The sequence below is a fragment of the Gracilinanus agilis genome, chromosome 3, assembly GCF_016433145.1.
Source record: "Gracilinanus agilis isolate LMUSP501 chromosome 3, AgileGrace, whole genome shotgun sequence".
NCBI classification, from domain to species: domain Eukaryota; kingdom Metazoa; phylum Chordata; class Mammalia; order Didelphimorphia; family Didelphidae; genus Gracilinanus; species Gracilinanus agilis.
Genome location: NC_058132.1, coordinates 147,528,260 through 147,543,466, shown reverse-complemented (window position 1 = coordinate 147,543,466; position 15,207 = coordinate 147,528,260). Strand labels below are relative to the sequence as shown.

At 36.9% G+C, this 15,207-nt stretch overlaps 1 pseudogene; it reads right to left on the bottom strand.

The window, feature by feature from the left end:
- Window positions 1-3,845: 3,845 nt before the first annotated feature.
- On the bottom strand, window positions 3,846-13,963 carry LOC123241283 (annotated as a pseudogene).
- Between the last annotated feature and the right edge of the window lie 1,244 nt (window positions 13,964-15,207).

Genomic DNA, 15,207 nt, shown 5'->3' with positions numbered 1-15,207 from the left:
CGGAAGCTCCAATTCTAGACCCTTCTGATAAAAGAGGCTGAAACATAGACTAATATAAAAAAATATATATATATACATATATATATGACAACAATTCTTCACAATAAAATATATAAAGCTTATCCTTTAAGACCACAATTCTTTAAAATAAATACATAAAAACCTTATCATTTATACAGAAGGGTACTAAGCATCTAAAGTAAATTTTTAAAAGACCTCTCATAAAATTACAATTTAAATCTCAAGGCAGGCACCAAACTCTCCAAAGTCGAACAAAATTAAGGCAATTTATAACTTTTAAAATGTGTAACTTTCAAATGGTACGAGAACATAACATTGTTGTTGATTACAGTAAAAATGAAACCTGAAATAAATTAGGAAATATAATATGAGTATCAGATAACTAGCTGGTCAAAACCTCTTACCAGTTCTAATATTTTTTTTTCCATTATTTGGGAGTTACAATAAAATCATAAACAGAATTAATCTAGCAGCCGCAAACTACATTAACTTAAAATGATTCAGTGCAACAGGAAAATCAACGAAATAAGCAAGATTAATTTACAAAACTAATTAGCAAAATACAGTAAGATACAGTCTCTTTAAAACAGAAATAAAACTCATTCAGTTCCGAGGTTTAAAAGTTCATCCCTTGTTCAATTTAAGGTTCTTTTGATTGAGTTCTGCTGAGTTTAAGGAGTTTTTTTTTTGTTTTGTTTTGTTTTTATAATCAGTCTTTGCTCTCAGTTCAAAATTCTGAGCAGGTATGGGGGTGAATAGGCCATGGGCCCCATTAAGGGTAAACGCTAGGTCCACGTGGTGTCGGGTCATGGGCTCAGGGCTAGAGAAAAACTTAGGTCAGTTTTGTAGAAAATACCACTTGTAGAGCTTGTGGGGGTTGCCTAAATTAGGTCTTTAGAGAAACACATGGAGGGCTAGAAATAGGGAGAAAGGGGAATAGACTACCAAAATCTTTAGCGGCAGAGCTGAAGCAGTCTCTGGAGATCGAGATCTCGGCAAAGGCAGCAGCCGGGGGTCATCAATGTTGGGGCTCGGGGTTCTGGAACTAGCAGGATTAGCAGCACCAGAGGCAGGATCAAAGAAGAGGCACCGGGACGTTTGCAGGCTTGTGGCACGGCAGGAATGGAGATCAAGATCGAAGATGGGCAATTGTGCAGAATTTTCTGAAAACAGAAGAGTACCAAATCTACAAATTAAAGGCCAATGATTTGAATTTCATTCCCAGTAATTGATTAATTAATCAGTCAATAAACATTTATTAAGCACCTATGTTCCAGGCTCAGTGCTAAGAGCTAGGAATTCAAAAAGAGGCAAAAGATAGTCCCTGTCCTCAAGGAGATGCCAATCTAATGAGAGAAACAATATGAAGACAAAAATACGTAACAGCAGAGAGAGTAGAGGCCTCACATGTAGGAATGCCTACAAGTGTGATGCTTATCACTATGTGGCTCCAAGGGAGGCAGAAAAGACATCTAGCTCCTTCTCTCCCCATACTTCTCCAAGAGAAACTTTTTTTAAATTTAATTTTATTGATTAATTAAGAAAAATTTCCCATGGTTATATGATTCATGTTCTTTCCCTCCACTCCTCTCAGCCACCTCCCAAAGCCAATTCCACTGGGTTTTACATATGTCATTGATCAAGACCTATTTCCATATTATTGATATTTGCACTAGAGTGATCATTTAGAGTCTGCATCCCCAATCATATCCCAATCGACCTATGTGATCAAGCAGTTGCTTTTCTTCTGTGTTTCTGCTCCCACAGTTCTTTTCAAGAGAAACTTTCATTTCTGCCAGGTTGGGGCTGGAAGCCATTTTCTTCAGAAAGGGATACCAGGCTAGAACTACATCCATCTACTCCCTTAAAGACTATTAATCTAGATCAAAATCCATCTAACTTCTGACCACTATGTCCAAAACTTGACCATTTTCCCACCAAAAATCACTTCCATAATGAACACACATAGAAAGTAAAAAAGAAACTCCTGTCTTCTATCTTCGGTCTTCCTTCTTGAAGTTGGAAGCCAGGAGTGTCCAGAGAGACTCAGCATGTGAAGAATTGAAGCTTGACCAGTCCCAAAAGGGACTGGCTCTGAAAAGTCCCCAAGGGCGATTCCCTCTTAATGAGCCCCTTAAAGGAGATTCAAAAAGACTGGTGTACAGATAAAGAAATCAAAACTATCAATAAGCACATGAGAAAGTGTTCTAAATCTCTTGTAATTAGAGAAATGCAAATCAAAACAACTTTATGGTACCACCTCACACCTAGCAGATTGGCTAAAATGACAGCAAAGGAAAGTAATAAATGTTGGAGGGGATGTAGCAAAATTGAGACATTAATGTATTGCTGGTAGAGTTGTGAATTGATCCAACCATTCTGGATGGCAATTTGGAGCTATGCCCAAAGAGTGCTAAGAATGCCTACTCTTTGACCCAGCCATACCACTGCTGGGTTTATACCCCAAAGAGATCATAAGGAAAAAGACATGTACAAAAATATTTATAGCCGTGCTCTTTGTAGTGGCAAAAAATTGGAAAAATGAGGGGATGCCCTTCAATTGGCGAATGACTGAATAAATTGTGGTATCTGTTGGTGATGGAATACTATTGTGCTGAAAGGAATAATGAACTGGAGGAATTCCATGTGAACTGGAATGACCTCCAGGAATTGATGCAGAGTGAAAGGAGCAGAACCAGGAGAATGTTGTTGCCTATCACTGCTATAGACTATTAAGTGTGCAATAATATCATGTCTTTAAAAATGTACATACTTTAATATAAAAACACTTTATTGCTTTAAAAATGCATCACTGCGTGATAATCTTTCTGCTGGTGGAGGGTCTTGCTTCCATATTGATGGCTGTTGACTGATCAAGTTGGTGGTTCCTGAAGTCTAGGGTGGCTGTGGCAATTTCTTAAAATAAGCAGTAATAAAATTTACCTCATCAATTAATACCTCCTTTCACTTGAACTCCTAGAGTTGCGGGATTATTAATTGATCTAATTTCAATATTGGGAGACAGAGGTGGAGCAGTTAGAACATTCACAGCATTTATTGATTATGTTCACCATTTTATATGGGTATCATTTGTCGTGCCCCAAAACAATCAAAAGAGTAACATGAAAGATCACTGAGCATAGATCACCATAACAGATGTAATAATAATGAAAAGGTTTGAAAAATTGTGAAAGTTACCAAACTATGACAGAGATATGTTGTGGCACATGCTGTTGGGAAAATGATGCCAATAGACTTGCCTGATGTAGCATTGCCACAAACTTCCAGTCTGTAAAAAAAAAATATCCCAAATCTGCAAAGCACAGTAAAAATAAACTGAAGTATAATGAAATTAGGTATATTTGTAGATATATGAGGCTGGGCATGTAATAACTTCTCAGTACCTCAGATGATTCCTGAAGATTTATCTACTAAGTTTACTAAGTTGTGGTGTCCAAGGAGGGGAAAGGAGACCCCTCATTGGATATTTATATATATATATATACATATATACACACACATATACACATATATACATAAATATATATAATATATATATTATACATGCACATCCATGTGCTTCCTTGTAAAATATAACTTGTGAGAATCAATTTATCAATTACCAAAATATACATGAAAATGTAAACTGAAAACATTGAACCAAAAAAATCCTTCATAAAACAAACTTTATTGAAAGTTTCTTTGCCTAGTTGGACATTTGAAAAAATATATCATCTATAGTCTGTTAGTTTTGCAGAAGTAACAGTGATTTAACAGGCTTGCTCAGTTATACGAAAGAAAACCAAGTCAAAATTTAAATCTCTTCATACTGGTGTGACTTGTGTTTGCCTATTGTTTAGTCTCTTTTTTTCATGATTGCTTCCTGAACCTCTTCTACTCGAGAGTTTTTCATAATTTTCTAATCTTTGCTGAAATTTGTGGATAGTACTAAAAAGAACCTGGAACTGCTTTCATCTTGGTTCCAGCTAATCTTCCACATTAAAAAGACGTAATTCTTCCTCCAAAACATCCTGTTCCTTTCATGTTTCATGCCTCTCTGTATGATGCTATATGTGCGTCTTTTGCCAAAGAATCATATTTCTGAAGTGTTTTTTTTTGTAATCATTTTGTTTGAAGGAATTGTTTTTTGTACTTGATTTTTTCATGTGCTCCAGCTAGGCTATTTTCTATGTATTTATAAATTTTTTCATAGTTTTCCGTTTCTTAGATTCATATAATGAATAAGCAGGGTTTTTCCCATAAAAAATTCACATTGAGGCAATGTACTCAGTATGCACTGATTCTAGCTGTATCCTTTCTAAGATCTAGCATTACACCATTGAACTCTTCATGTATAGACTGATTCTTCCATCATTACCAGTACCACCAACCTAGGTGCTGGACTGCTCCATGCTCTTATATGCTCCTGGCTAGACCCTATCCTCAGGCTCCCACAGACCTCTCTGTTTCTCTAAGCCACCCTAGCCTAGAAAATAACTCATGGTGACATTTCTTGGATTTCCTGATCAGAATTCAACTGAATGAGTTTTCTACATGCTTTTTTTTTTCAAACCCTTAACTTCTGTGTATTGGCTCCAAGGCAGAAGAGTGGTAAGGGTGGGCAATGGGGGTCAAGTGACTCGCTCAGGGTCACACAGCTGGGAAGTGTCTGAGGCTATATTTGAACCTAGGACCTCCCATCTCTAGGCCTGACTCTCAATCCACTGAGCTACCCAGTTGCCCCCTCTAGATTTTTTTGGAAGAGGTTATATGGAAAACTAGGCTATGCTCCACCTTCTGGTCTCCAGCTCCCCTTGCATTTTTTAGAGAAGATGCTGCCTAGAATATCTGTTAGTAGGACTGTAAAGCTGTCTACATTTTAGGAAGAGATGGGACAGTCTGGAGGTCCATTATTTGTTGCTCCCTGGATTAAGCAATTGCCAAGATGTTTAAAGCCTCTAGCTTGTTTGTGCTTCTAGCTGACTTCAAGAGCCAGTCAGTCAGCCAGAAATGCCTGAGCATCCATATGATATGAGGCTCTGCCCATAGCCCTGTGGAACAAGAGGTACATAAGAAGAAACAAAAGCATAAGGATGCTCTCAAAGCATCTACTTAGAATCAAAGAGGCAGCTTGTTCACTTTCTAGAGTGTTATAATTTAAATTTTTTTTTTTTTTGGTGTGTGTAGGGGAGGATTTGGGGGATAGAGCTATGGTTTCATCAATGTGAGGAGTTCCTCACATTGATGAAACCTAGTATGGAAATTCCCTCCAGTGAAGATCAACGACTCAACTTAAGGTCTTAGACAACTGACCAAGATACTGAGAAGTTAGATGACTTGCCAAGGTTGACACAGAGAACTGGTATGTCTCAGAGGGAAGATTTCAAATCGAATATTTCCAACCCCTTATCCTGCCCTGATTTTGTTGTAGGAAAACACACCAAAGTTTGTAGCAGGATCTCCCTCAAAGAATTGAGACTCAAAACTCTGAATGTCTGTTCTGTCCAGAGGTATTGAAAGAAGAGGTTTAGGGTGATAAACTTGTCTAGGCTGATGAAATGGTCTAAGGGCTGATAGAATAGCATCGGGGCTAAGGGAGTAGCTTTGGGGATGATGGAATGATCGGAACTGCAGCTGGCAGATTTATTGAGAGTCTGGGGGCTTGTCACCTCTCTTTCCAGGGAAATCTCCACCTTTTCTCAGAATAGCCCTGAGCTGGGCATTCCAAGCAGAAAACCCTGGGAAATGGGGGTAGAAGGGAGAAGGGATGAGTCCAAGGAGAGCTGAATTTTTGTTTCTGACACATGAACTCAAGGACATCAAAAAGGTAATAAGGGGCATGCGTAGGTTTGGTCATTAGGGCACAGGCTATATGTTCCCTCCATTGTCCCCCTTGTATAGGAGATGTCTCACTACTCTCTTGGGGAGTACATACAGAGGGTATAGAACAGCACAAGACCACGAGGTCTTCTGATGAATGTGATAGGTGATAATGTGATATTTAATAGGTGGTAGATGATACCCAATAGTACGGAACTTAATGTAAATACAGAACATTAAAAGAGCAGCAGAGGTAATTAATAAATGCACAGCAGTACAAAACTAATGTAAATACAGAACAAGCAATAATAATTCACAAGAGCACAAGGCTGATGCAAATACAGAAGGTCAAATGATTAATAATACAGGTTTTGCCAGTGGAAATGCGTGTTGGCTATGGGGAGGTTGGGGGGTGAAGGGGAAAGTAAGAACATGAATCAAGTAACCATGGAAAATTTTTCTAAAAAAATAAAAAATTAAAAAAATTCATAGTACAGGCTTTGCATTTCATGCTTCCCTAGTACTCACTGGTGAAAAATACAAGCTTTCAGACCATGAGGGTCCCACTTCTATCACTGCCCTCCTCCATCAGTTTCAGGTCGACCAGGCTATTCCATGGTCCTCTCCAAGCTGTGCCATCTGGATCTCAGATTGCCCTCTCTTAATGGAAGTCAAGTTCTCTCCCCTGTGAGGATGAACCTGAGCCCAACACTATTTTACCTTGTTCTTAAGCCCAACAAGCTGGCCATTTGCATGCTAAGAAATTTATTTGGATAGGATGGAACCAGCTAAGTGACTCCAGTATAGTTTCTTTTTTTTTTTTTTTTTTTTTTTTTTACCCTTGTACTTTGGTGTATTGTCTCATAGGTGGAAGATTGGTAAGGGTGGGCAATGGGGGTCAATTGACTTGCCCAGGGTCACACAGCTGGGAAGTGGCTGAGGCCGGATTTGAACCTAGGACCTCCTGTCTCTAGGCCTGACTCTCACTCCACTGAGCTACCCAGCTGCCCCCTCCATTATAGTTTCTTTACCATTCTTTACCATTCTTTACCAGTGTAGGTTGTCAACTTATAGCCTTAAAGAATTGTGGGGCGCAGGGGCAGCTAAGCAGACCTGGAGTCACAACCCCAAACGCTTAATCCTTACTGCTTTTTTGCCTTGGAATTGTTATTTACTATTTATTCTGAGACAGAAGATAAAGGGGGGAAAATGTGGGACAGTGGGGAAGTAGGTATGGAGGGGAAGGGGTTAAGAAATTAAATGATTTATCTAGGATCACACAGCTGTTATGTGCCAGCACTTGAACCAAGTTCTTGACTCTAGGAGATGTTATATCTCTCTGCCTCTCTTAAGAAGTTTATTATTATTATTGTGGTTATCCTAGTGTATAATATCAAACGTCTGACTCTTTTGAACATTAAACTAGTTGTTGGAAAAAATTTGTTTTTAAACTTCTTGGAAAGGATGGCAGGACCTGGAATAGAACCTTGTGAAAAGTAAGAGCTCAGAGTCAGGTGGGCAAAGATGACAGAAAAGGAAAATCACAACTTTTGGAGAGTCTTGAACACAAGTGACAGTCATCGAGATCAGAGACAGTAGCAAAAGGTAGAGAAAAAATGAGAATGTGTTAAGAAGAAGCAATGAGAAATATAGGTACAGAAAAGAGATAAAATAGCTAGAAGAGGGAAGGGAGAAAAGGAAGATAGTTTAAAAAAGAATTAAACTTAATTTTAAAGCATTTTTATAAAATACACAGAAGAGATCAGAATGAAGGCCAGAAAGAACCACAGACAATCAGGACAGCTATGAAAACTACATGTTTTCATACACTTAAAAAGCAATTTGTATGTAATCCAGACCTACAATTTTATGTGCAATGCAACTTTTCTGCTCTACTTTGTAAATGGAAATGCTGGTTTTATTTGGTATTTGTTAAGTGGGAGTTCTGGAAATGCTTATTCCTCATGAGAAGGAGGTTGACATTATAGAACGTAGCATTTGGAATGTCAAAAATTTGCCTAGTGGTTCCAAAGACTCAGTGATTTAGACTGATTTCCTATTTAGCTGACTATACCAATATGGCCAGTGTATATATTTTGCTGTTTAATTGTCAGCTTATTTAGCAGAAGCTGATGAACCAACAATTTTCAAGTCATCAACAGTGACTTAACTTTGATAAGCTGACCACATTTTGGAAAATTCTGCAATTTGTGGGTATGATTTTGCCACAGAATGTTTTCTCCTGCCCTGTTGAAGCGGCAAAGCAAGGATGCCCATCAAGTTTAAAAAAAAAAAAAAAGAAATATTTGGCAAGGGTGCCATCTTGTGGAAATTATTAAAAGTTTTACAAATTTACTAAGAATCGTAGATTACTTCCTTTTTTTAACATCTTATTTTTTCTCTTGTGTTTCTGATTTCTTAATAATTTTAAGTAAAAGGCCAAGAATATAGGATTGGTAATATTTATAGAAAAGATTACACTCACATTGCCCAGCAAAAGAACTTTGGGTTATGAGTTTGGAAACTTGGGTAATACTCTCATTATATTAACTAATCATCTAACTTGAGCAAGTTTCTTAACTTTTTTGTGCCTAACTTTCTTCTTATACAAAACAATGGACATATATTAATTGATTTTTGGGTTCCCTTTTAGCCCAGACATTCTATGGTTCTAATAAAGCACAAAAGTTACTTTGAATAGTAGGCTGACTACTAGTTAATAAATTCGTCGGCTAAGGTAGCCCATGAAATAAAGAAAACTACAAAATGAATCTTGTTTCTATGTGGGCCCTCTTATTCCTCAGCAACAACAATGGTAGAGTAGTAGAAAATGGAGCATAGGGTTCTAAGAATCACACAAGTTTTTGACCTTTTGTGAACGTAAATTTGACTGTTGGTTCTCTTAATGTGAGAAACTTGTCTAATTATCAAAAAGTTCAGATGCCAATGAAGTATTTTCTGAGCCTGTGTTCTCATCCATAAAAAGGGGAGAATAATTGTGTAACATACCTCTCAGACTTATGAGAATCAAAAGCCATAATCTGAGAAACATATAAAGTAAATCATAGTTTAATCAAAAAGATGAAGGAGCGGTAGTGACTATATCTGGCTCTGTCTCCAAATAACAATAAATATGCTAAAGATTACAAAAGAATAGCAATAATAACAGAAAGATGGGGAAAAGAAAGAAATCCTCAAAGAAAAAGCCTGGAAAACTAATAGGAGGACCAAAGGAATAAGTAAGGAAAAAAAAAAGAAGCTTTAATACAAGGAGTAAATAAATTTACAGAATAAAAATCAGATAAGTAAGGAAAGAAAGAACAAAATTGCAACAACAGTAGTTGTAACCATAGAACAAAATTTCAACAATAATTAGGAAATATGAAAGAACTTTATGAGTACTTTAGAATCACTTTAGAAGTAGGGGGAACAAATTAGCATCTATAAGATTGTATATTGTAGAGGGGACTTGTGTAGGTATGGATTCTAAGGGTATACTGGTGAATGCTTAAAAACAACTGGCTCTCAGGAAAAACAAAATCCTGACAATTGTGTGGCACAACATACTTTGAAGTTTAATCTGCATTATTATAATTTTCTTTTTTTATAATTTTTATTTTTTCCAGATTATATATTGATACAATTTTTGATATTCACTTTCTGGCATTTTGCAATCCATGTTCTCTCTTTTTCTGCCACTCTTCCCCTTATCCCCAAAAGGCAGGTAATGTGACATAGTTTATGCATGTATTATCATGTAATACATATTTCTATCTGTCATATTGTGAAATAAAACAAAAATCATTTACACTAGAGGAAAATTATTGGAGGAAATAACGTGAAGAATGGCACTCTTCAATCTGCATTCAAACTCCATCATTTCCTTCTTTGGCAATGGTAGCCTTTTTCTTCATGAGTCCCTTGGAGCTGTCCTGGATTCTTGCATTGCTGATTATAATAGTTAAGTTATTCACAGTTGATCATCATATACTATTGTTACTATGTACTAGATTCTGCTCACTTCACTTTGCATACTTCTTGTAAGTCTTTTGAGGTGGTTGTTTTTTTTTTTTTTGTGATCATCTTGTCATTTCATTATTACCATTTTTCCATAACTTTCTTAGACAGTCAACAAAACAATATATACCAAGCCCTGATTTGTAATATGCTTATTTGTGAGGTATAAATACCCAAATTGAGAATTTAACAAACAGCTGGTGCAATTTTAAACAATATAGTAAAGCCGTAATTATCAAAACTAAGACTGGCTAAGAACTGGAAAAGTAAATCAGTGAAACAGAACAAATACACAACAAAGAGTAGTAAAAGATTACAGTAACCTTGTGTTTGACAAAATTAAAGATCCAAACTTCTGTGTCTACATCATTTATTCATTTTGCTTTTATCTTGGTAAATAGTGTGATATGTTGGTCTAAACTCAGTTTCTGCCAAACTGCGTTCAAATTTTCCCTGTAATTTTTATCAAGTAGTGAATTCTTATCTCTAAAGTTTGGATATTGTTGGTGGAACTGTGAACTGATCCAACCATTTTGGAAAGCAATCTAGAATTATACTCAAAGACTTATAGACTGTTTTCCTAAGTTGATCAGGGAAAAAGGGAAAGAACCTATATGTTCTAAAATATTTATAGCAGCAATTTTTGTGGAAGCAAAGAACTAGAGATTGAGGAGATGTCCATCAATTGGGGAATAGCTAAACAAGTTGTGGCATATGATTGTCATGGAATACTACTGTGCCAAAAGGAATGATGAGCAGGTTAATTAAAAAAACAAACATGGAAAGACCTACGTGAAATTATGAAGAGCCAAATGAGTAGAACCAAGTGAACATTATATTCAGCAACAAAAATATTGTTTGAAGAAAAACTTGTGTATGTATTCTCTAGAGAAAGAATTGATGAAGAAAAATTAGCAAGATATAGTTACACACACATACATATATTTTTGTCAAATGATACTTTCTTTAGCTTGAGGAGGGCAAAGAGGGAAAGAAGGTGATATTTGGGAACTTTAATGTAACAAATAAAAAAAACAGTCTGCTGATGCAAGTGTCTGCAGCTCACCACTGGTTAAACTGTTAACTAAAGTCTTAAGTATTTAACTTGTCTAATTTTTTAATTAATTTTCTTTTTTTTATTTGAAAACTTTAATTAATTAATTAAGAATATTTTTCCATGGTTACATGATTGATGTTCTTTCCTTACCCTCCTCCAATCCCGCTTCCCATAGCCAATGAGCAATTACATTGGGTTTTACAAGTGTCATTGATCAAGACCTATTTCCATATTATTAATATTTGAATTAGGGTGATTACTTAGAGTCTGCATCCCCAATCACATCCCCATCAAACCATGTGATCAAGCAATTGCTTTTCTTCTGTATTTCTACTCCCACAGTTCTTCCTCTGAATGTGGATAGTTTTCTTTCTCATAAGTCCTTCAGAATTGTCTTGGATCATTGCTTTGCTGCTAGTACAGAAGCCCATTACATTTGATTGTACCACAGTGTATCAGTCTCTGTGTACAATATTCTCCTGGTTCTGCTCCTTTCACTATGCATCAATTCCTGGAGGTCATTCCAGTTCACATGGAATTCCTCCAGTTCATTATTCCTTTGAGCACAATAATATTCCATCACCAACAGATACCACAATTTGTTCAGCCATTCCCCAATCGAAGGGCATCCTCTCATTTTCCAATTTTTTGCCACCACAAAGAGCGCGGCTATAAATATTTTTGTACATGTCTTTTTCCTTATGATCTCTTTGGGGTATAAACCCAGCAGTGGTATGGCTGGATCAAAAGGTATAACTTGTCTAATTGTTAGATAGTGTTCCTCAAAATGTTTGGTCTCAGGACCCATTTAAATTCACACACACACACAAAATATTAAGGACCCTACCTGAAAATTGTTTGTACATGTGGCTCATATATCTATTCATATGCTTGCCATATTTGAAACTGAAGTGTTTTAGTAGTAGTATTATAAAAATAATTTTGACATCAAGGACTCCCTGAAAGGGTCTTGGGGAATCTTAGGAGTCCCTGGACCACAATTTATGAACCTCTGAAGACCACGGTCTTTGATTTCCCCTCCAACTCTTGAGATTTTGTGATTCAGTGCTTCCCAGAGTTGGTGATGGGGCACAAGGTTTACAAACTGCAAAATGTTATGGATAAGAGCTATTATCATTAGTGGGATGTATGATCCATAGTGCCCCACTCCTGAGATTATCGGAAGTAAATTGGTTACCAACAAACTGGCTTCCATTTCTGATTCATTTACATGTGGCAACCAGCCTACAGATCAGTTGAAATACCCTGTGACAATGCATCTGTAGATGTGTGACTCCTGTGCCACAGGGAATCCACAGAGGTAACTAAAAACCAGTTTAAAATCTGGAATTAGCAACAGAACAAGTCCTTTTAGTTATCACAATGAAAACTTACTGTTTCTGACTCTAAACTTATGGGAAAATTTCTGAACTTGTTTATTAACTTATTCATCATATTTCTTTTTTTGACCTTTTGTTCATGATAGCTTGCTTGGTTTCCTACTTCCCTGAAGTTGTTTAATTTCCAGTTTATCTTGCTGACATCTCCATAAGAAGAAGAAGGGCTAGAGGTGTTGAGGTGGCTCTGATGGATAGGGCCTGACCTGGAGGCAGGAAGTCCTGGGTTCAAACCTGACCTCAGACATTTTCTAGTTATGTGACTTTAAGAAATTCACTGAACCTCAATTGCCTAGCCTTTAATGTTTTTCTGTCCTGGTGATACTGGTGCTATTGGTAATACTCAGTATTGATTCTAAGACAAAATATAAGGGTTTAAAGAAAAAGAATGAGAAAGGCTTTAATTCCTTTGATCTTTGGAATTTACCTTTGAATCAATAATGTATGATTTGTGATTATATTGATAGTGGTTAATTAAAAAAAGTAAATGCTTGTGGCATCATAAAAGCTGTTTCCATATTTGGAATTTAAATGAAAAAAGAAAGGCAATTATATGAATCTAGATCATAATTTTTCTGTACTTTTTTATATTCACTAATCACTATTTGATGACAAATTGAATCAATATGTTATGACTTATTGTGTATTTTACTTTAATGAAATAATTGTTTCATGTATGTTTTTCTTTTTTACCCCTACTTTTGCTGTCTCATAATTAATCTACCTTTTATTCTTTTTTTTTTTTAAACTTTACCTTGGAGTCTTGGAATCAATACTGTATATTGGTTCCAAGGCAGAAGAGCGGTAAAGGCTAGGCAATGGGAGTTAAGTGACTTGCCCAGGGTCACATAGTTGGGAAGTGTCTGAGGTCAGATTTGAACCTAGGACCTCCCATCTCTAGGACTGGCTCTCAATCCACTGAGCTACCCAGCTTCCCTCTCTACCTTTTATTCTTGTATTATTTTGGGAAAATATGAGTGTAACTATCATCCTGACAAGGGCTGGGCTGATCACTTGGAAAAGGGGACTAATACTGCTGCTAAAGACCCTGAGAGCTTATTTCTTCTTAACAAAAAGGCTTATGAGATCAGGCTTGGAGGGTGGAGGCTCTCTTGAAGAGAGAAGGGAAATAGTAGAACTTCCCCTCTCTTCCTACTTTGGAAGGGTGCAAGGAGCACTAATTGTATTTTATTAAAGACTGCATCTGGCTGATCTAATCTTGTTTTTCACAAACATGGGGGGCTAACACTGTCCTTGCATTTCTTTGTGTCCTTAAGAATGCATGAGGACAAGTGACATCTCTGAGAGCTACAAAGGAGAGAGTGCCCTTCCTTTGCTAATTGTCAGAATTTCATAAATTTGTTAGAACTTCATAAGTTGTTAGAATTTCATAGCTAGAATTCCAAGGACAGAATTATCATACATCTGGTACCTTTTGATCAGTTCCATTCAATTCTGAACCTAAATTTGTGATCCCTAGCGGTTTTATATCATTTCATTAAGGTTTTTTTATTTTGATTTGTTGAAGATTTACTAGTTCTACCAGCACTCCTAAATGTGCTGACATCAGTTTTGCTTGCCTGATTTTTGTCTGCATGGAGGACAAATGAAATGTCAGAGGAATGTGGGGCTTTTGGAAAGTGAGGGACATGGCTGCTGGGCAATTTCCCCTAGTCTTTTGTCGTTGCTGAGACATTAGTCAGACAGCACTTACTTGGATAGGAGAAAGATACAAGCGTTGGGGGGCAAATACAGGAAGCTGAGATGAGGAGGGAGTGGGAAGTCAGAGTGGGATCCATACTGGTCTTCCAGACTATGCTAATTAACGTTCTGGCTGGCCTCACTCCCTCTCTGTCTTGTGAGAGTTGGATAGACAGGAAGGTTTGGATGGGGAGGTTGAAATTTGGGGTTATGTGAACTAGTAATTGATAGTTAAGGCTATTTTTCAATAGTGCTTGTGTTTTAATGAACCCTTATTAATTTGATTCTAATTATGAATCATAGTTCTAAAACTGCATGTGAATTTTGTAATCCCCAGAAAACACCGGGAAAGAACCACACATAACCAGGACAGCTATGAAAATCACATGTTGACTTTTTCACATACTTAAAAGGCAATCTCTATGTAAGCCAGACTTTCAGTTTCATGTGCAATACTATTTTTCTATTCTACTTTGATTATGGAAATGTCATTTTATTTGGTATTTATTAAGTGGGAGCTTAGCAAATGTTCATTACTCACAAGGAAGTTGTTTCCTTTATAGAATATAGCATCTGGAATGTCAAAAATTTCCTTAGAGGTTTCAAAGGCTCACTGGAAAGGAAAAGGATGGGTGAGACCAAGTAAGTGGAACGACAGCAGAAAGTATGACTAGTATACATACAGACCTCTAGAAAGGGAGCTTTTTTTGCTTGAGGTCTGATTCTAATATATATAAACAATTTAGATAATTGTATTTTAATACACTGGTCTTCTTTAATCTTATGTACCTTAATTTATACATTAAAAAAATTATTCTAGGGGGCAGCTAGGTAGCTCAGTGGATTGAGAGCCAGGCCTAGAGATGGGAGGTCCAAGGTTCAAATCTGGCCCCAGACACTTCCCAGCTGTGTGACCCTGGGCAAGTCACTTAACTCCCATTGCCTAGCCCTTACCACTCTTCTGCCGTGGAACCAATATGCTGTATTGATTCCAAGATGGAAGGTAAGGACTTTTAAATTAAAAAATATATATTATTCTAAGGAGGGGTTCATAGACTTCACTATATTGCCAGAGGGATTCATGACACATAAAAACCTGTGCTCTAGAAGATGACATAACCTGCCAAGAGATGTAAGGTTGGGAGCCAGTAGGTAGACAGCCATCATTTACCTTGATCCTGTTGAGACCAGGCA